This window comes from Arvicanthis niloticus, chromosome 15 (genome assembly GCF_011762505.2).
Source record: "Arvicanthis niloticus isolate mArvNil1 chromosome 15, mArvNil1.pat.X, whole genome shotgun sequence".
NCBI lineage: Eukaryota > Metazoa > Chordata > Mammalia > Rodentia > Muridae > Arvicanthis > Arvicanthis niloticus.
Window position 1 is genome coordinate 36,870,498 of NC_047672.1, and position 21,910 is coordinate 36,892,407.

At 35.1% G+C, this 21,910-nt stretch overlaps 1 non-coding gene across 1 annotated transcript; it reads left to right on the top strand.

Moving 5' to 3' along the window:
- Nucleotides 1-12,966: 12,966 nt before the first annotated feature.
- LOC117721142 (U6 spliceosomal RNA) lies at nucleotides 12,967-13,073 on the top strand. The gene has a single exon (XR_004608404.1). It is a non-coding gene; the product is annotated as a U6 spliceosomal RNA (small nuclear RNA).
- The last annotated feature ends 8,837 nt before the right edge of the window (nucleotides 13,074-21,910 follow it).

Here is a 21,910-nt window from a genome sequence, read left to right on the forward strand (position 1 = left end):
GCCTTGCATAATAAGCACTGAATTTAAACAAAAAAAAAAAGTTTAATTCAAAATTCTATGTGTCAGTTATGAAGAGTTTGTAGTATGGCTATTGGAGAGTTTTTTCAAGGACTGAATATAAGCCAGTCGGTACCTGAGTGATATAAGATGTCCTCGGAATTACACAAAATTCACTGTTCTGATGGTTGCTGGCCTGTTTTAGGTAAATCGTTGGTTTCGTATATCATCAGCCTTGCTTCTTCCTCTAGGCTCCATTGGGAATTCCAAGATTCAAGTCAAAGCCACAGAGGCCTAATGAGTTAAGATTTGTAACTCACGCAACCTTCAGCTTATTCGTTCCATCGAATATCATACAAGAATGAAGGTCACAGGGCCAGTTCCTTAGTTAAAGTGAGAGAAGAATTTGGAAGAGTTAATGTGAAGGAACAGAGTCATCCTTGTGTTTCACATCAGTAGCACACTGGAGCACAGTACTAGTCTGTACTCACTACAAAGCTGAAACTTGAATGTGTTCCTTCTTTTCAAATACTGCAATATAACAGTATGCTACTGCTTTCTGATTCAACTATCAATCAGGGAATTAGAAAAATATTTCTGAATTCTCTCTAGGACTTATAAATATCAAAGAACATTGACAATATCGAGTTATATAAGATAGACCTTCCGTGGTAATAAAGAAAACTTTTAAAGCTTTTTTAAACCATCTATGTTCTCATAATTAAATAAAAAGGTCATTGCAAAAACCTGACGCTTAAGTCAAGTTTGTTCCCTGAGTGTATCAATAAACAGCAGGTCTTTGTCTCTTCCTAGATCTATGATCTCTGATTTGCCACCGTGCAACAGGAAACAAAATATTCTCTCAACCTAAGGAGTTTCACACTTAGATATGTGCTAAGGGCAGCTGTAAAGTGATTGTCTACAGTTGTGAGTTGTACAGAGGGACCACTAATAAATACCCACAACCTTGCTAAATTTTCCTTCAAACAAATCAGAAATAAACTCAGCCTTGCTTAACAGAAATGATGTGCTAGCCCTCTCTCTTGATTCCACCTATATTTATCTCCAGTCTTTTTCCTGAAACTTTCACCAAACTTGTGCCTGAACACATGTGATTTTTTTTCTAGAAGATCTAAAATGTTTTCTTGGTTTTCGTAGAATAACTTTAGTAGTTGAAGAAAAAGTCTGCAACTAAATAAAGACATTTCAGACACCTGGTTTCTGTAAATTTGAAGTCCCTTGAACAGGTTGAGGGCAGGTGCTGTGTTTATATAGTGCATCCACATGACTGACTTATTTCCTGAAAAAGGGGGTGACATAGACAATAAAAAACATCAACTACAAAACACACCGCAATGAAAAATCCCCTAATTAATTGCATGTGAATTAAAAAAGAGCAGTATGAGAGCAAGCTTTACTGCTGTTCTGTATTTTATTTGGGTACACAGTTATTAAACCACACCAGCTAGAGTGGCTATGATTACTAAGTCCCACCCTATGCTGGGCCAAGCCTGTCACTAAGCATTGCATTTGCAGAAGTTTATTAAATCCTTATAAATGCATGTGGTACCTTAGACTCGTTTTAATGACAATAGATTGAGATTTTAAGAATATAATCAAGAACTATCCAAAACCAGATAGTTGGTAAAGCTAAATCTGGAATTAGACTACAGATGGTCACATTCTAAATTCTATGAAGTTCACCCATTATTACAGCCTATCAGTCATAGAATCAGATGACATAGGATACAGAAAAGGCAAAAGGTAAAAGGTCTGTAAGTGGCTTATAATTAGCTAACAACTACATAGTATTATACATTAATTTATCTCTAAACTTAGGATTATCCTTAAGCCAATAATTAATCATTATGTAGGCAAATATGCAAAAGTGAAGGAAATGTCATTGTGGTCTGTAACTAAAAGTCACTACTAAAAGTCAAACATAATACTATGTTTGTATGCTATAGGCATGTGTGTGCCATATACATGCCAACACACACTAGAAATGTGTTAGCTTGTGTGTGCATAGATGAAGTTCAGAAGTTGATGCCTCAAATTGTCCTCTATCCCTTGCCAACTTAATAATATTTATGATAGCAACTCTCACCAAACCAGGAACGCCCTACTCTTTCTGTCCCACTCCCACACTGGGGTTAGAAGCACATAGCACCACACCTGGCTGGAATCCCAAAGGCCTGGCCTCACGTTTTCACAGAAAACATTTTACTTACAATCCACAACTTTAGTCCCTAGGAAGCACCATGACTTTAAGGTGTACATTTCTTTCTCTCCACACCCCCCTTAGGGGGAAGCATTGTTTGCTTTGTATCTATAGCCTATTCAAATATATTAGTTACATGAAAGTTTCTTTGGTGCCTAAGTAATAAAAATAAATAGCATTCATAACTTGCCAACCAATAGAACAAAAGTTACTAGTGAATTGATAACTTTAATTAACTGGGTTTTACTCAAAGGAGTAAAGATAAATCAAGCCTTATCTCTCTTATACCGCCATATGAATCTTCCTACAAGAAAAAGGACCTTTCACTAAACGCACTCTTTCTTGTTTTGGCACAACTAGTATCACAAAAGTTGCTTTTTGAGCAATATTCCTAATTAGGATTTATTTTATCTTAAAGTGATTTATATCTCAACTGGTAGTATAGCTAGCTAATTTAAATGTACTTTAAGCTGTAAATTTCTGGTAAAAATAAATCTTATAAAATTATTAATGAAGAGCTGGTGAGATGGCCTAATAGGTAAGGGCACTAACAACTTCAGTTCTATACCCAGGATCCATATCATAAAAGAAAAGAATCGACTCTCAGACGTTTTCTTTTGACTCTCACGCAATGTTTGCTTGTAAAGGTACACACACACACACACACACACACACACAGAGAGAGAGAGAGAGAGCATTTAAATAATGAAATGTACATTACATAATGTCTTCTTTGCATTTGTTTTAGTTTCTTCTATGTTAAATCCTATAGCAGATTTAGTAAGTTGCAGTTTTAGTTACTTTGCAGCAGTGACACTGATTTTAGGGGAAAAAATGTAAATACCAGTTATTCATTTTTACTTTCCCATAAATATTTTATAATAGCATTTCTCTCCCAGTATTACATAAGGTTATTGGTTAACTATCAAATTATTTTTTTAAAATATCTATATGATACATGAACAAGTACTGGGTTCAAGTATATGAATGTATCCGATGCAAGTTAAAGTAATAGTAATACATTTGTCTGGTATTAAATATTACAGACCACATCTGAACTTCTCCTGCTCATTATTAAGACCTTAGTAGTAAGTCGAGGTGTATGTTCATGTAGCATAAGTATCATGAAATTAGAAATCTTGGCCTTCATTTTAGCAAAATAGGACAGAATAAAGTTTTATCATGAATGCAGCCCTGTCTGAAGTGGAGAGAGAAAGGACAGGACTAAGTATTCTCATGAGAGGAAGATTATATGGGTTCTAACAAAACTCATAGCAGATATTACTTTCATTCAAATGTTCTGTTTAAAATGGTTTGTTTAAAGAGAAACAAAGTATATCATTTTATTTTAAATTACTCCATCAAAGACTATGTTTATATGTAATTAGATTACCAGGTGTGCCATAAACCCCAGAGAAAAGGATTTTGTGAGAAGCAAATCTACACTCAGTTCATATTGGACAAAAAAAAGCATATTAAAATTTCATTTTGTAGACTAGCTTTGATGAAGCTGAACTGTACATAATTAATCAAATTATACAAGAAGCATCCAAGTGTCTTTTCTGTGTAGAGAGAAGAGACAGACAGTGGCAATCAAAGCCATGGAGTTTTAATGATGAGTCTTAATTAAGACACACATCATCTTCTGATTCCTTAATTTTTAAAAATTCACTGCCAAACTTAGCTCAGCTATGCTAATTAGCAACAACTTGGAATTCAGAAAAACAGGCTGTTAGAAAAGAGTGTATTAAAGTCTTCACAAGAGGACCTGACCAGGAACTGCAACACTGTCTCTTATCTCAAGATGGAGATGGTACCTGCTACAAGGATCTAACTGACAAAGGCTTGATCCTACATTTGTAATTGCAAAGCTCTGAAAACACCCTGGTCCCTGGGAAGTCCAAGAGCCCTGGGAGTCAGCAATGGCTTTATGTTCTCTTGATCTGGAGAGAAATCACTTTAGTTGGAAATTCTTTCTTAAATTTGGCTAAATTGTTGCTAAGGTTTTCTTTGATTGTGTCAATCATGTGCTGTGAAATAATCCAGATTAAGTCTAATGCACTTTGCCATACTTGTTTATATTCTTTAAATCCTTCAATGAAAAGGTTTTGTTGCCTCTGCTGGTCCGACTTAACACCCAGGTCAGTCTCCTGATATAAATCCTGTTGCTATATATTTTGGATCAAAGTGCTTCCAAGTATGACCCACTCAGCCTGCTAAGGAGATGTGTTTCCTTCTTGTCTCTTGCTCTAAAGGTTTCAGTCGCGCTGAGGAGGAGGATGCCTCCCTAGGAGGACCAGCAGTCTCCACTAACCTGGACCCCCAAAATCTCTCAGACGCTGAGCCACCAACCAGGCAGCATACACCAGCTGAAATGAGGCCCCCAAAACATAGACAGCAGAGGACTGCCTGCTCTGGCCTCAGTGAGAGAAGATGCTGAGGACCCAGAGAGTTGAGAGGTCTGGTGGTGTGGGGGTGGGGGCATGGGGACATCCTCTTGGAGATGGGGGGGGAGGACACAAAGTATGGGATAAGTAACAATCAGAGGGCAGACTGGGAGGGGGATAATGACTGAACTTTTAAAAAAAGATTAAAGAATAATATAATAATAATAAATTTATAATATAATAATAATAAATTTGTTCTCTTTATATTCTGAATGCAGCCCTCCTTCCTCCCAGTCCCCCCTCCTTGCTTATCCAGCCCCTCCCCAATACTCGATCCTTTTCTCCTCTGGGAAGGGGGAAGCCCCCATCTGGTATCACCCCACCCTAGTACTAACATTTTTTTTAAATTTACAATGCTACAGAAAGTAGCCTCTTCATCTTTAACGATTACCACTGCACTTTAAATATACACAAACACATTAACTATTGACAATAAAAACAAATATCCCATTAGAGAGTTGTTTTACCGAATTAACATTCCAAGAACATTGCAATATTTTTGAGAATTCAGAAAAAGTCAGTGGTAAAATCCATCATGTGCCTATGTAAGTGAATTTTCAAAGAATTAAACTTCTTCACTCTTCCTGTTAAAATAAAACTTTTCTCTCAAAATACAATTAGAGCATAATTATGCCAATTTGTACCAGTGAGGTACAAAATAGTCCTAATACCCAGTCCATCGGTGGGAAGAGTACTGAGCGGAAGAGAAGGAGAAAGGAGAGGAGGAGAAGAAGGAAAGGAGAAGCTAGGTGATGAGAGAAAGAGGGGGGAGACAGGGAGGCGGATGTTCACCTATCTCCACCAGTCAAAGATAGTTGATATATCTAGGTTGGGTAGTGTGTTATACCTCTGATTGAGCATTACCAAACTTATAAAGCCTTTGATTAACATTTTTTTTAAAAAAATGTATAAATGCAAAAAGGAAAAGGGGGCATAGAATAGGGGTTTTCTAAGGGGGGGGGGATGGGGAACCGGGATGGCATCTGAAGTGTAAATAAAATAGCCAATAAAAAAAATGAAAAAAAAAACAAAAACAAAAACAAAAGAAAACATAAAAACCTTCTTCACTGTAAATAAGCTTTGTGACTGTATGGTGTCTTTTGACCTCTTTAGTCATCTTTGTACCCAAACACTTTTCTATTTTCAAACACTGTATTTTTAATTGACCATGCTTATGATTTTAAGAGAAACTTTCCAATTCCTCCTATTCTTATTTTACCCCATGTTTCTTAATCTAAATAACAATATTTTATAGTTATGTGGGGGAAATATTTACAAGACTGAGCCCTTCCTCTTCCCTAAAAAACAAACAAAAACAAAACAAGCAAACAAAAACCTTTATTTTAGTTCTATGAGGTTGTTTGTTTGTTTGTTTGTTTTAAGGTGAATAGTCCTGCTTCTTGCATGAATTACATGGGGCTGTTTTGCAGGACAAGGATTTTTAAAAGAATCAAATTATTTAATTTTTTCTTTCTTCTGAATTCCATAAAATCTTTCTCTATATGTCCAAAACAAATCACAGGCATTACAGCAAGCAATTATTATATCTTATTATAATGTTTTTGTGAAAACACGACACTGTGGCTGAATGTGGGAAGAAAGTGGAAACAGGGTATTTCATGTCTGTCTGTTAAGTCGCTACTGGATTTTGGAATACAATTCATGGACTCTTCCATACTGAATTTTAGTACAATCAACAATTTACCATTCTTCCCTCAGACTTTTGATCAGTATAAATTATTACAAATGCCAAATAGTCATGAACTAAGAGTTTCACATGAGGTAAATATTCACAAGTGTCTATTGAGGATTTGAAACTAATTAAGATACTCCAGTGAGTGTTACCACTTTTGCAGTCTTGTTCAGGGCATGCATTGCAAATCTGCAAATATGTAAACAAGGACACCTTTACCTGTGGTGAAGCTAATGCATATTTCATGCATTCTTGAGCGACATAAGCTTCCAATGACAGCACAGGCACTCTGATTTTTAATGTCCGCATACAGGATATGCTAGTAATTACTTAAGTTTTTACTTTAATTAATGGGAAATAAAAAGACATTTCTTAAATGAGTGAAGCTGACAATTCTAATGAAGTTAAGAGAAGTACAACACCAAAAAAGGGTCTTAAAAGTCTCAGTGATCACTGTTTTTATTTTAAAATTATCTTTATAGGAATATTTTAGCAAAATGAAAGTTTTATGACAATCCAGACAATTAATTTTTATTTATAAGTATGATAGATAGAAACAGAAAATAGAAAAACTAAATAGGATAAAAATAAATAGAATAAAAATAAAATAGAAGAAAAATAAATGCCTAAAACATTCATTTCTAAAATATGTCTGTGAATACATACTTTATTCAAGAGACTGACTAGGGTGTTAGGTCAGATTTGGAATAAAGCAGGGTATCTAGGACCAGTAGAGGCAACAATAACCTTTTTTTTTTTTAAGGTTTAAAAGAATATAAGTAAGTATGGCAAAGTTCATTAGACTTAATCTGGATTATTTCACAGCACACGATTGACACAATAAAAGTAAACCTTAGCAACAAATTAGCCTAATTTAACAGAAAATAAAAGAAAAAAAATAAGTGCCTAAAAAATTTCTAAAGTGTGTCTGTGAATTTCTGTGTTTGGTGCTACGTAGTGCATTGTTCACAGACATTGGTATCTATTTGACATATAGGCTTAGAAACAATGGACAATAGCGGTGGACTGAGAAATACTAATTCTCACTTTGATTGCACCTCTCTGTAAGTTGGGCCAACTTATTCCTTCAACAGAAACCCTTTGCCAAGAATCTGACAATGGCCAAGGACAAGGAAGTGGGCTTCAGGCAGGAATCTGACATTAGACTAGAACAAAGAAGTAATTTCAGACAGGAATCTAAATCTTTGGCTAGAACAAAGAAGTAGGCTTCAGACATGAAAATGACTTTGGGCTAGGACATGGAAGTTGGCTCAGATATTTTGGTCATCCTGATAAGACCTTAGAAACAGTGATCATGGGAGTGTTCAAGAAACTTTGCTTATTGCCTTGCTTGTTCTTTGACTATTTGTGTTTATTGTCTTGCTTGTTCCTTGACTATTTGCATCTATTGTATTGCTAGTTCCTCAACCTAGAACTGACCTTAATACTCGCATGTAATTAAAATGGTATAAAAGCAAAAAGGAGGAGGGGGGATAGTATGGGGGTTTCTAGGGAGGTGAAATGGGGAAAGGGAATGACATCTGAAATGTAAATTTAAAAATCCAATACAAAAATACAAAATAAAAATAAAGAAACCCTTTGACATATATAATGAACACTAATAGGCAATGAGATTATTGTCAGGAAGCAGTGATTTTGATAAAACAGAATTTACACATAAGTAAGTTAATCACTCTATACACCTCCTTTAACAATAAGGACACCTCAGTCTCAAGTGTTCTAATACCTAAACTTAAAAAAAAAAAAATTATTAGATTTCATCCAATCCTTAGCCATGCTATTTTCACAGAGACATAATAATGAAAATCTAGTAATTGCTTTCCAGATGAAATTCTAATATTCTGTCAAATTTTCCTGAGATTTTATCTATAAAACATATACATTCTAGTCATATTTTCAGCTGTGTTTCAATGGAGTTAAAAGTATGTTTTACTCATCTTTCTTACTAAAATTGGCTTTATTGTAGGAAAAAGACATATTGCATCTTATATGTTCTCAAACCAAGTTGTAGCATGTATTAGGTGGTATACAAGTTATTTATTGAATTAAAGGAACATCTTTTCTATAAGATGTTATGATAAACCTTAGGTGACAACACATATTGGCAAAAATGTGGAAAAAGAGGAACACTCTTTCGTTGCTGGTAGGATTGCCAACAGGTACAACCACTCTGATAATCAATCTGGACGTTCCTCAGAAAATTAGAAATAGATCTACCTGAAGACACACCTATACCACTCTTGCACATATACCCAAGAAATTCCCCACCATGCTACAGGGGCACATGCTTCACTATGTTCATAACAGACTTATTTGTGAAAGCCAGAAGCTGGAAACAATCCATATGTCCCACAATGGAGGAATGGATACAGAAAATGTGGTTCATTTACACAATGGAATACTACAGCTATTAAAAATGAGGACATCCTGAGTTTTGCAGGCACATGGATAGAACTAGAAAATATCATCCTAAGTTAGGTAACTCAAACCCAAAAGGACATGCATGGCTTGTACTCAATTATAACTGAATATTAGCCAAAAGGAAAAAGAAAAAACAACTCTATAGAACATCCAAGATACAGTCCACAGAACTCAAATAGGTCAACTAGGTAAAGGACCCAAGTGAGGATGCCTCAGTCCCACTTGGGGGTGTGACGTGGGAAGAAGAAAGAAATCACAAGTGGGGAGTGAGGGAGGGACTTGGGGGGAAAAGGACTGAAGCCCTGAGGGCCATCATGAAGAATGGAAACAGGCAACCTCAGAAAGTAGGAGGTTGGGAGGGGAACTTCCAGAATGTAACAAAGACCTGGGAGGTGAGAGACTCTCAGCACTCAAAAGGAGGGATCTTTGATGAAATGCCCTACAGATATTCATGTATCTCCACCAGTCAAAGATAGTTGTTATATCTAGGTTGGTCAGTGGGTTACACCTCTGATTGAACAATTCCAAACTTATAAAGCCTATGATTAACATTATTTAAAAAAAAATGTATAAATGCAAAAAGGAAAAGGGGGCATGGGATAGGGGTTTCCTAAGGGGGGTGGGGGGGGGGAATGGGGATAGGGGATGCCATCTGAAGTGTAAATAAAATATCTAATAAAAAAAACAAAAAAATATAAATAAATAAATAAAAGATTTTTAAAAGATATTGTTATAATAATGTTCTGCAAAGCTCTAGAAGTCGGATTATAGTTGAGGATCCTTGTAACACTATATGATGTAAACCTTGCAAAAATTAATAATATATCTGCTCTACAAAGTGAAAGAAAAGCTCATAGTTATTATTCCTGTATGTCAGATATATAATATACTCAGAGACACAACACTGAAAAAGAAACTGATTTTTCCTTTGCCAGTGGGTATCAGTTACAAATATCTTCTTGTTAAGGGGAAGAAGCCTCTGTTGTATGTTCTGGGACCCCATCTGGCTCAAACCTGTGCAAAATCTCTGTGTGGTACTACCATGTCTATGAGTTCATATAACCATCAATCCTGTTGCGTCTGGAAGATGCTTTTTCTTTGTACTCACCCACTTCCTCTGGCTTTTAAGATCTGTTTTTCTCCTCTTCCACATAGCTCCTTGATCCCTGAGGGATGGAGTTTGATGAAGGCATCCCATTTAGTACTCATTGCTCTACAGCTTCTCAGTCTTTGCACATTGTCCAGCTGTGGCTCTGTGGGTTTATTCCCATTTACTGCAAAGGGAAGCTTCCTTATTAAGACTTGCTGTGAAACTACTCTAAGAAACATAATTGAAACTGAAGAGAACAGGAGAGAAATAACGGAGATAAAATTGAGCAAACTATAGTAGCACAGACCTGTAGTTCTAGCACTGAGGAGGTAGAAACAGGTTAAGTAATTCAAGGTCATCCTTGACTACATATTGAGTTCAAGACCAGCCTACGCTATAAGAAATTCTGCCTTAAAAGGAGAAGAAAAAAGAATAGATTTTTTTTCCCAGTTTATAAATGGTCAAGTTGTTTTTTAAATGATATGAACTGATAGTTTAAGCCTTTTAGATTGAAAAATGGAAAGTTGTTTAATGATATTATGCAGTTTTATAAGTTATATAATGATCTTCCAAAAATAGAATTTTTAAATAACTTTATAACATATAATACAATATTTTAAATTTTGATATATTATCATTTTTTATAACACATTCTTAAGCCTTTGTAGCCAACAAAATGGTAAATTGTGTCTTGATCTTTAGCATTTGTCATTTCTGTGACACTAATGTTCTCACTACTGTAAATGTCTAGGTACCAACCTAAGTAACAATATATGGAGTAATATTTTTAAGATATTGACACAGTAAGTGAAATAACTTAAGACAATAAAATGTCAGTCAGAAATGATGTCACCTAGAAGTGATGCATTTTAAGCTTTACTTTTGTTCTTAACATTCTGATCTGTGGATTACTGTAAGGGCATAATTGAATTACCTTATGTAATTCTGGTTTTAATAATCAGATCATAACATTACTCAAATACAGCTTTTGTAAAATGGTATAAGTAGTTCATTCACATCAGTATGCAGGGAGATATGGGATATGGTACTTAACATGCTGTTAAGAATATTTACTACTAAATTAAGTAAAATATAAAGAATTGTATGTTCCAAGCAATTGACAATAAAAATGGAGGAATTAAGCCCAGAAAAATATAGTTCAGTTTAGAAATTTTGTTTGATCATTTACTATTCCAACAAGACAGGAGAATTTAGAATCATGATTTGATGACAATTGGGAAGGATTATGTTGGAACAAGCTACAAATGGTTGGAACCAAGTATGTTTTAAAAATCTCTTCCAGCTTAGATATTCTGTGACTCTCTGACTACACCAACTGTAGAGAATATGAAAATATAGGACCTACACAGTAGACACTCCATAAGGTATTCCCATAAGGTATTCCAAGGACAAATGTTGATCCAAGCTTAGTAGATTTCAGTAAAGAACCTGCTAATTTTGACATCAATAAGTTATTTTACAAGGTTCATAATTTTTTCTGGCAGTGTAATAAATTTTAAATTTTACATTTTTAAATTTATATTTTTTAATTTAAAAATATAGTAATGTGAAAAATAAATGACACAACTGGTTTGCACGTGCTATGCTACATGAATAGCACACATGTCAAAAAGTGATACAAATATTTTTATGTGATGCTAATGAAAACACTTTATTGGAAAGAACAGAGACCTGGATGATATTTTTGTAATATTCAAATCACAGCAGGTACTTTTTACAGAGACAGTGAGAGACAAAGTTACTTTCCCATGAGAAGGTAGCCTGACCTAAACAAGAATTTTGCTAATCCTCAGTAAAAATGAAACCAAACCAGAATTAGAAGATATGTCTACACCTGTGATAGTGGTAAAGTGGTTGTTTCCACTCTAGCTCCCAAAATGGTTTGATGACTGAGAGCCAAAATGCCTTTTGGACTGTGAGGCCAAGTGATAAATTGCTCTGCCAATGTGTTCTCCCTCTCCAAATCCATAAAATCCTTTCTCTGCACTCTAAGTGACAGTTGGTTGACACATCTAGATAATCAAACCAGTACAACTTCTATTGGATGCTCAGAACACTGTGCAAAGTGCTAAAGTAACTTGAGAATGCACTTTGCAATGGAAGAATACAATGTGGTCAACCACAAAAAACAACTGGAAGACCCAGGCATGTTTTGTTTCTATTATTTCTTATAATTAAGAATGACTTCTTATAATTATGATTGATGATGTAGCATTATAGAGAATATATTTTTTATAATTAATCTATGTATTGAAAAACATTCTTTATTACATCCGTTTTCATATTCTTCTTTGATCTCTATAAAGGACAACATAATAAAGTTATAAATATTCTTGCTAAAACATTATAATTGTAATCTTTTGACTAAAACAGATATCCAGTGTACTGTTCTAATGCAAAGATATGAATACAAGCTCTAACTAGAAGTATAAAAGCAAATCCTGAATAAATTAATTTGCATTATTGATTTACAGTAAAACACCACATTCTGACAACTTTTTTCTATCATTAGCTTAAATGTGCTGTACTTCCTTTCAAAACATTATGTTCGTACATGCCTTCAATGTTATGTATGGAGCTATATTACCTATGTACAATACATATATACAAAATGAGGAGTATGACAAAATTTTATAAATGTTCTAGGCAATTATTAGGTATCACCCATATTCTATGCTACAGTATCTCTTTACTTGATAGTAGAATTCATTAGATCAATTCTCTTTAGAAGTCACTGGTGCCCAATAGTCAGATTCCAATTCAGAATGACAGTGTGTATGGATACTGAGAACAAGTCTCCAAATTAACCACCTTTTGATGAGATAATTGCAAGAGTAAGAAGGCCAACGTGGAGAAAAGGATGAGCCATAGTGCCTACAATTTTACTTGAAGGAAGTTACTGGTAGCAGTTTTTAAGGCGGAGTTAGCATTAGAGTTTTCTAGACTGTGCTTCTTTGTATTGAACATAATGATCAGCTTCAGCAAAGGAGCTACGAATAGTGTGAAGCTATAGCTTACAAAACCTGTTGGAATACAAAATAAAAAATACAGATGAGTGCTCGCTTTGGCAGAACATATACTAAAATTGGAACGATACAAAGAAGATTAGCGTGGCCCCTGCACAAGGATGACACACAAATTCATGAGGCATCCCATATTTTTAGGACATCAAATGGAGAGATGTGGCATCCCACAGTCCAAAGCCCTGACCCAGAATTTTTCCTGTCTGAAGGAACTAAAGGGACAAAAATGGAAAAGAGCCTGAGAGAAAGGAGGTCCAGTGACAAGCCCAAATTGGGATCCAGCTCAAGGGGAGGCACCAGGGCCTGACCCTTTTACTGATGTTGTGGTGTGCTTGCAGACAGGAGCCTAGCCTGGCTGCCCTCTGAGAGGCCCAACAAGCAGCCAAAAGAGACAGATGCAGATACTAGCACCCAACCAATGGACAGAAGCCAGGGACCCCTGAGGTTGAATTGGGAAAAAGCTGAAAGAAGCTGAGGAGGAAAATGGAGGCTGGCCCCATGGAAAGACCAGCAGTTTAACTAACCTGGACCCCGAGATCTCTCAGACACTTAGCTACCAACCAGGCCCCTGACACATATACAGTAGAGGACTACCTGGTCTGGCCTCAGAGAGAGAAGATGCACCTAACCCTAGAGAGACTTGTGGCCACAGGGAGTGGGGATGTCTGGTGGAGTGGGGTAGGGGGATGGGGACATCCTCATGAAGACTGGGGTAGGGGTTTGGGGGGAGGTATGGGATGAGGAGCAGTTTGGGGCAGATGTGAAGGGGATAAAGACTTGAATGTAAAAAAGAGAATTAAAGAATAAATAAATAAATAATACTGATGAAAAGATGGATATTTTTAAATATAAGAAATTATTAAATTCAAAGTTATTTTAAATCACTAAATTGTGCATAATTGTTAACATCAAAGATTTTTTGTGCCTGTTAATAATAAAGGAGATATATTTAATAAGAACTACATCAAAAATAAAGAAAATGATCAAGAGTAGTCACTATAAAAAATAAACTCAAAATATGTTACCATATGTCTTTAAAAGTATCATATAAGAACTTCATACAGTCTAACAAAGACATTTTCACATTGTAAAGCATTTCCTGATGATATAAATATGTATAACAACAAAGTTAATACATAATTATTTCTTTAAAGTTGAAAGAAAACATATTGTTTGTAATATAAGTATTGGACAAAAGGAATGATTAAATAAGTAATATTTCATTCAAAAATAAATCACCCTGCCTCTGTAAAAAGCATTATACATAATACTGTATATCAAAGTATATTTTTCATGTCTAACATTTTTTAATTTATTTTTTTTATGTATGTGGGAATACCGTTGCTCTCTTCAGACACACCAGAAGAGGGCATTGGTGCCCATTACAGAAGGTTGTGAGCCACCATGTATGTAGTTGATGGAAATTGAACTGAAGACCTATGGAAGAGGAGTCAGTGCTCTTAACCACTGAGCCATCTCTACAACCCCCTCACTGCAAAATTTTAACAGCAAAAATTTTCTATCTAGGGTGATTTAGAGGTGTTTGGGGTGTATATATATTCTTCATATTAATTATACATTCCCCTTAAGTATAAATTATGCAGACAAAAATATACTCGTATGCATGAGTAAAGAGGAAAAAGTGGGGCGAGAAAAGGATAAAGCACTACAGTGGGCACATTTTTTAGGTGATATTTCTGACATTTGTTCTATTTTCATCTGTCTTGTTGCCTGCATATTTTATATTGTATAGGCCTATGTATTATTGTATTTTACTAATAATTGTATGGTGTATGAAAATTGACACTAATAGAAACAGGAAAGGGACTCATTAGATATATTGACATTGAACTTCTAAATGATCCTGGAATCATAACCTAAGGCATATAACCAGTTCTGGAATGAATACTTCATTCTAACTTAAGAATTCTTTAGTGTCAACTCTAAGTATGTTCTAGATGTGTTTTAACCTATAGTAGGTCTTCATTCAGCTTAAGAAAATACCAGCTCACTAAATAAATTAGGCACTAGGTTGTCTCAATGGCAGTAATGCTTTAAACTTCACAGTGAGGGGATATGGTCTTCACTAATGTACAGAGGTTCATAGATGGGTATGTACATTGAAGTACCCAATGGACCTGGGGGCTTCAGAAAGGGGCTCATCTACATATTTTGAACATAACCTGTCTTCCTTAGCATGGGAACAATTTCTGGTTTGAATTCACACTTCCAACAGAAGCTTTTTATTATTTAGTCAAAAGTATAATGAATATAGAATCTGAGGATTCCTCTGTTACTTTTGTCCTCATGCTAAGCATACACCCAGCCCTAAATATGCTCCTTCAACTTTGTGACTGTCTCATATCCTTCAAATTTCCTGGCAAAACTGTTCCCAGAGAGAGAACTAAAGAAGGATTGTACATGGAAAGACTTAGATTTCTCTCTGAGTTATTGCCAATTTTAAAATTTCAACTTTTGGGGGGAAAATTAGACTAAAATAGTGGATAAAGCCACTTTCCCCTGTCATTGAATACTGGGCTGAACATACAACTTAGCTAGAAAAATCCTGGTCTTACATGGAAGGAGTGAGTTCTATCTCTGCCCTGTTTGTACAACAAGGCCTGGAGTCTCAGCTCAGATCAAGAGTATGTAAAGTATGGTGGTTTGAAAAGAAATAACCCCAATCGGCTCATAGAGTCCATTGCTTGGAAATAGGGCATGGCACTATTAGGTCTTGTAGCCTTGTTGGAGTAGGTGTGGCCTTGGAGAAAGTATGTCACTGAGGGTGGGCTTTGAGATTACAGAAGCTCAAGACTGGCACAGTGTTTCGTCTCTTCCGCTGCAGCCTGTGGATCCAGGTGTAAAAATCTTAGCTTCCTTTCCAGTACCATGTTTTTCTGGCTACAGCCATGCTTCCTGCTATAACAATAATGGACTAAACCTCTGAACTGTAAGCCAGCCCCAAGTAAATGTTTTCCTTTATAAGAGGTGCTGTGATCAAGGTATGTCTTCACAGTAATGAAAATCCTAAGACATAAGGCTAATTTTCAGATAAATACTGTGTAGGTATAAATCACAGTATATAATTAATATATTCAGTAATGTGTGCTAGTTTTGTTTTCATACTAACTAAATATGATTCCCTCTTGCACAAAAAAGTTCCTGAATCATAAATAGACTGAATTTTTATCATTTTTATCCTTACAAGTGATGGAAATAAATTTTAACATGATCTTTATAATTATGGTTTTGAAATACTAAACTGACTATGAAATTGTTAAAGAACTATTTAGACCAGTCTAAAACATGTTTTGTAGAATGTGAGACTTTTGTTTTACAAACAGCTTGGCATTATTTTTGTCTAAAAAAAAAAAACAAGGGATACAACACAGCACATTTCACTTTGATAGAATTAACATATTAAAAACCAAGGAAAGATATGACAAGGGTCCTCACCAGAGTGAAGTTGGTTTTATTAAGAACTTACTCATTGAATCTGTTTAGTTATGACTCTGAGCCATGAATCCTATGTAATACTCTGAAACTGAAGAGAGAACAGAGAGGTTGTTTCTCTGATTAGATAGGTAGTTGGATAGATGATAGATAGATAGATAGATAGATAGATAGATAGATAGATAGATAGATATAATCCCCCAAATTCCAGTGGTGATATTCTACTCTGTAGACTACATTATCTACATTAGCACCTTCTTTCCATCATACGAAAAATGTCTCCAGGGAAGTCCAGCAGCTACGCAAGAGAATAGAAATAGAAAATCATGGGGCCTATGTGAAACTATGGAGTAATAAAGGAGAAATACATGTCTTCATTATAAATGTCCCATTTGTTGCTTTATGTGATAAACCATTTTCCTCTCAGGTTATGAAGACTTGACCAATTCTTACGAACAACACTGAAACCAATTGAGGAAAAACTGATTCTATTTCAAGCCTGGATGGGCGTGGACTGATGGGTGGTTTGATGAAGGCAGTCATATGATGACTTTTTATAGGAAAACATTTGACAAGTTGTCAAAACTCTTTTGGAAAAAGAAATGGTGGATAGAATTGCTCTGAGGAATATGTGTCAATTCAGTTATCTTATTCCTGCATCATATTTTGATGCTAGTTGAATGGTCTCTGTGGATCTTATGCCAGAAATTAGGTTAAAGGAAGGCGAATTGATTTTCAAGCATTCAATTAATGAAACAATGGTTACATTAATGCCAGAGATTGTAAAAATGTTTTATTAATTCTTTGAGAATTTAATGCAATGCATTTTGACCTTATTCCCCCAATTCTTCCCTTTAACTCCTTCCAGTATGTTGAAAATAAATAATCTAGTTTTTAAACCGAGACTTGCACAATACACAAGCACAAATAGCTTGGCCAAGTAGCTCAATGTAAACATTGTTTTTCAAAGGTTTACATTACAAATGTTAAAAGAATCTGAAGGGAAAATCTGTCAAGAAATATCGAAAGAAAGACAATTCCTGAAAAGCAAACAAAACCCTTTAATCTGCCATCTGGGTACTGAGACTAAGCAACTGTCCTGTAGAGGACATGCTGATCATATATTTATATGATTATATATATTATATATAATACCTTTTTGAAAAGGTCAAATTTGTGCACATTATGCCTTTGTTGATATTTTCCATAATTTACTACTTCATAAGGAATACTATTCAAATAATTTATCTTGACCTTATGACTCACTGCTCTTACTATTTTGAAAATCCTTTACTTCACTGGGATTCCAGCAGTGGTACAGCTAGCCACCATACTCTAACAGAAGCTGATTGAGAGTGTTGACACTCTCAATGGAACACTGCTTTACCTGACAGGCAGACAGAATCTACTTAACTACACACAACCAGGGAATATTTCACATAACAAACTAAATTTTCAGGTACCTTGCGACTCTTTTCTGACGATTGTCAGTCTGTGCCTTCCTGGACATCACTCCCAGCATCCCAGAAGAGATGTAGCATGAGGAAGCTAAACTGTATTCGACATAGCTGTCAGAGCAAGATACAGATAGTATAATTTATTACTACTATACTCTAATCACACAGGACCACATCATGAGTTCTAAATCTACTTTCCAGGGGCCTTCATTTCAACATTCTCTGCTTGCCTTCCTCTCTCCCTCTCACAGCTTGATGAAACCCTACCAAATTTGTAAGAGTCAGCTCACCAACTCATGTCTCACTTCTCTAAAGAAAATTCCCTTACTTCATAATTGTGCTTCCCTGTGTACTTTGAATCTATAATTGATCTTTCTTATTTGGCCAGGAATAGCGCTTGACCATATGCTTGTCCTTCTATTATCTATGTCCTAGAATACACACAACATATTAGTCTTTTTAATTCAACTTATTTATAAGAGTCTTATGTAATTTAAGTAAATGAAATAATAACCAAATTAGAAAATCATGGATATCACGCCATTTAATATACATTATCAAAAACATTTTTGAAGATATTTCTATCTTACATTAGTTAGGAAAATATCCCTTAAGGTTTTCAGCCATATATCTGCTTTAACATTTCAGCAAGTGATGAACTATTGTCCTGTTGCAGAAATGTATCTCTGAAATTTTTTTACTCATTCATTCATCTACTTCTGGTTAGCTACAACATTATGTATTTATTTCTTATAGCATTGCATATTTTTTTCTCATTTGGGATTACAACGGTCTCTGAGCAAAACATCACACTGAGCTCTGAATGCCATGAAATGTTGAAAATAACCACCATTATTTTTAGGTGTTGCACCAAAATGAGAAATACTTCTTTACTGTTCAATAACTGCAGGGTGTTTCACAATACCCTTCGAAATTTTCCTCTATAGTTTAAAGGAGATGTATCCTTGTGTTTGCTGACTTAAAAGGAAAGCATTATGTTAGCGTTACAGTCCAGCATGAGCTCAGATCTCACCAGAGGCGCTCAGCGGTTAACATCTTCTAACCAAGACTTGTAATGTTAATATTTTATGAAGATTCTGGCTTAAATGATCAATAGAAGAAATTCCTCAGCCAGAAAACTGTGTCTGCACCCTGCTTGGGAAGTCCCATAGTAGTGAGCTATTTGTTTTTAGATTTTAATACCTATAAGCATAAGGCGAGGATTAGAGAGCAGTGAAGTTTCTCTGTGAGCAACCAGAAATAAAAGAGGCTGTGGTACAAGGGAGTGAGCAGCTTCAGCTTCATTATACGCCCTCTTCCTCCTTCCATTATTCATGATTTCTGTTTTAATGTTACCTGGTCTCTGCTCCTTCAGTCCCAAACATTTGATTCATTAAGGCTTTAAACAACCCACCACCTCTGCTGTTTTGATGTTTTCATCTCACCTAGTGGATGATTATTTACATGAAAACTTAAGCCCTCCTGCTTTGTTCTGTCTCTTTTATCTACCAACCTGGCCTGGACATGTGGCTTTGAGTCCTTCATCTCTTATTACAGTTCTTCAGGAGGTCCTTCTACCCATATTAGAAAAAAAAAATCTTTTTTTTCCCACTTTTTTGTAAGACCAGTTGCCACTTAACTTTTTTAAAGCAGTCTTTTTGTTTTGTCTTTGTCTTTGTTTTGTTTTGTTTTGTTTTTTCCCTGTAGGAAATGGGTAATGGAGAAGAATGGTATGTTGGTAGCATCAATTGCCACTAACCAGAGGATCCCCAAGTTTAAATTTCATCATCTCTCATGATTCTGGAGGGTAAATGTGTCAAGCCAAGTGTTGACATATTTGTCTCATACTGAAGACTTTGAATGAGAGGATCTGTTTTGTGCTTCTATCCTAGTTTCTGTGGTTACTTCACTATAGACATATCACTGCAGCCTGCCATTATTATTACAGAGTATTTCCATGTGGGTCTCTGTTTCTGTGTCTCCTTCCCTCCTCTCCCCTTCCTTCCCTTTCCCTTCCCTTTCTTCCCTTTCCCTCTCCTTCCCTCCACTTTGTTCTCTTCCCTTCCTTTTTCTTTCCTTCTCTTCCTTCCCCTCCCTCTCTCTTCCCCCTTCCCTCCCCATCCTCTCCCCCTTCCCGTGTTTTCTCTTCTCTTCTCTTCTCTTCTCTTCTCTTCTCTTCTCTTCTCTTCTCTTTTCTCTACTCTTCTCATACAGGGACTGTTTATATTAGACTACGAACTCTCTCAGTTCTTAAAAGTATTCTATACAAAATGAGTATAGCTATGAATTACTACTGGAAGTCAGAACTCTATGTGTACCTTTAAAGAACAGTTACAAAGTTATTAGAGATTAAAATATATAAATTCTCTATAGAAGACTTCATATCTTAAGAATCTTTTAAAAAATATTGAGGAGTCTGTGCATGAAGATTTTGATATATATTATAATGTTATTAATAGAAAAGAAAAAAAGAAAAGGGGAAGGAGAAGAAAAAAAGCAAGTTAAATATCACCTTAAATAGTGGGATGACAAGATTCAATCAACATTGATAGAATTTATTTAACAAGCTACTGTTTCAGTCTATTTTCCTTTCTGTAAACAAAATTCTGAATAAATAATCAAGGTTACTCTAATTCTTTAGGACTTCAAGATTATAGTGCTGGATTTTACCAAAGTCTGAGAGGGCTTCTTTCATCACGGTAGCTGGAATACATACGTATACAAGAGAACACATGGGGTTATTAGGTGGTTAGAGGTGATCATTTATAGCAACTTGTTGCCCTGGGAACTCAGCCCACAAGACCTAGCATTTTTGGATTTGGAGTGATTACCCAATGACTTACTTAGTTATCTCCTATTAGAATTCAACTTTTAAAGGAGCCACCTCCTCTTAATACTGCCACAGTAAAAGTTAAGACACCAGGAAAGGAATATTTAGGGGAAAAGTCACATTCCTACTACAATGGGTACACATTAACTTTAAAAATAAACATCTAAAGCAGGTGTGAAATTCTCTGGGGACCATGAAGCTTCCCATGTCAGGAACAGAGACAACTTACCTCCTACCATGTTCATCATGTCTGTTCCACTATCTTGGGCTTTGTTTTTCTTTTTATTGAGATGTAAAGGACTATTACTGGTGCATTTATCTTTAAGTCTATAGCAAAGATAACAATGTAAGACATTAAAGGCAGTAGGAATTTTTTCAATAGGCCAATTCTTTTTGCACATTTATATCAACAACAACAAAAAACAGTTAAGAATTGATCAAAAATAGAGGCAAAATTAGATTATTAAACTGTTTTCACTAGATCCGTACTGTGGTCATCTTAGTAGCCATGTGTGTGCATGTTCTTTGCTAATATCTTTATCCAGATGTAAACTAAGGATAAATTTCAAAACAAATTCATACCAAAACAGTGAAAATCTGAGAGTATATTCAAATACAAATTTATTAACATCCAGATATATGTGCAATTTTCAAACACTTAAAAGTAAAGGGTCACTTAAAAGAGTAAGTTTAAGTATCCTTAAATAAATTTAATTGCTCAGTATAAAATACTTTTGTTTTTTTCTACTTCTAAAACAATACCAGATTTCTACATTTAATTGGCAATTAAATGTCTATGTATAGTAAAAAATGTTAATGAACATATGTTAAGGTTTGTTTGTGAAAAAAATTTATGTATTAAAATTGTCCTTTTTTAAAAAAAAGTAAAATATCTTCAAAGTGCATTAAAATCAAACAAAGTAAGTTTATTTATTTATTAAATAGGTCATTACTAAGATGAGTAAACTTTTTGCTAGAATTTTTCAGTAAATTGGTATTTTTATGCCTAGATATATTGAACGAGTTTTGCATTGTTCAAGATAAAGAATTCTATACATGAAAATAGAATCATAACTATGGAAAGTTATTGATAAAACTTCCTAACTAACTATTGTGGAAGTCTGCTGGGTAGAGATGAAATTAATTGAACTAACTATTATAGGATTGTAAGTATCCTTACACACCTGATATAATTGTCATTTCTAAGGCTTACTGCCTCAGTCTGCTAACCTAGGT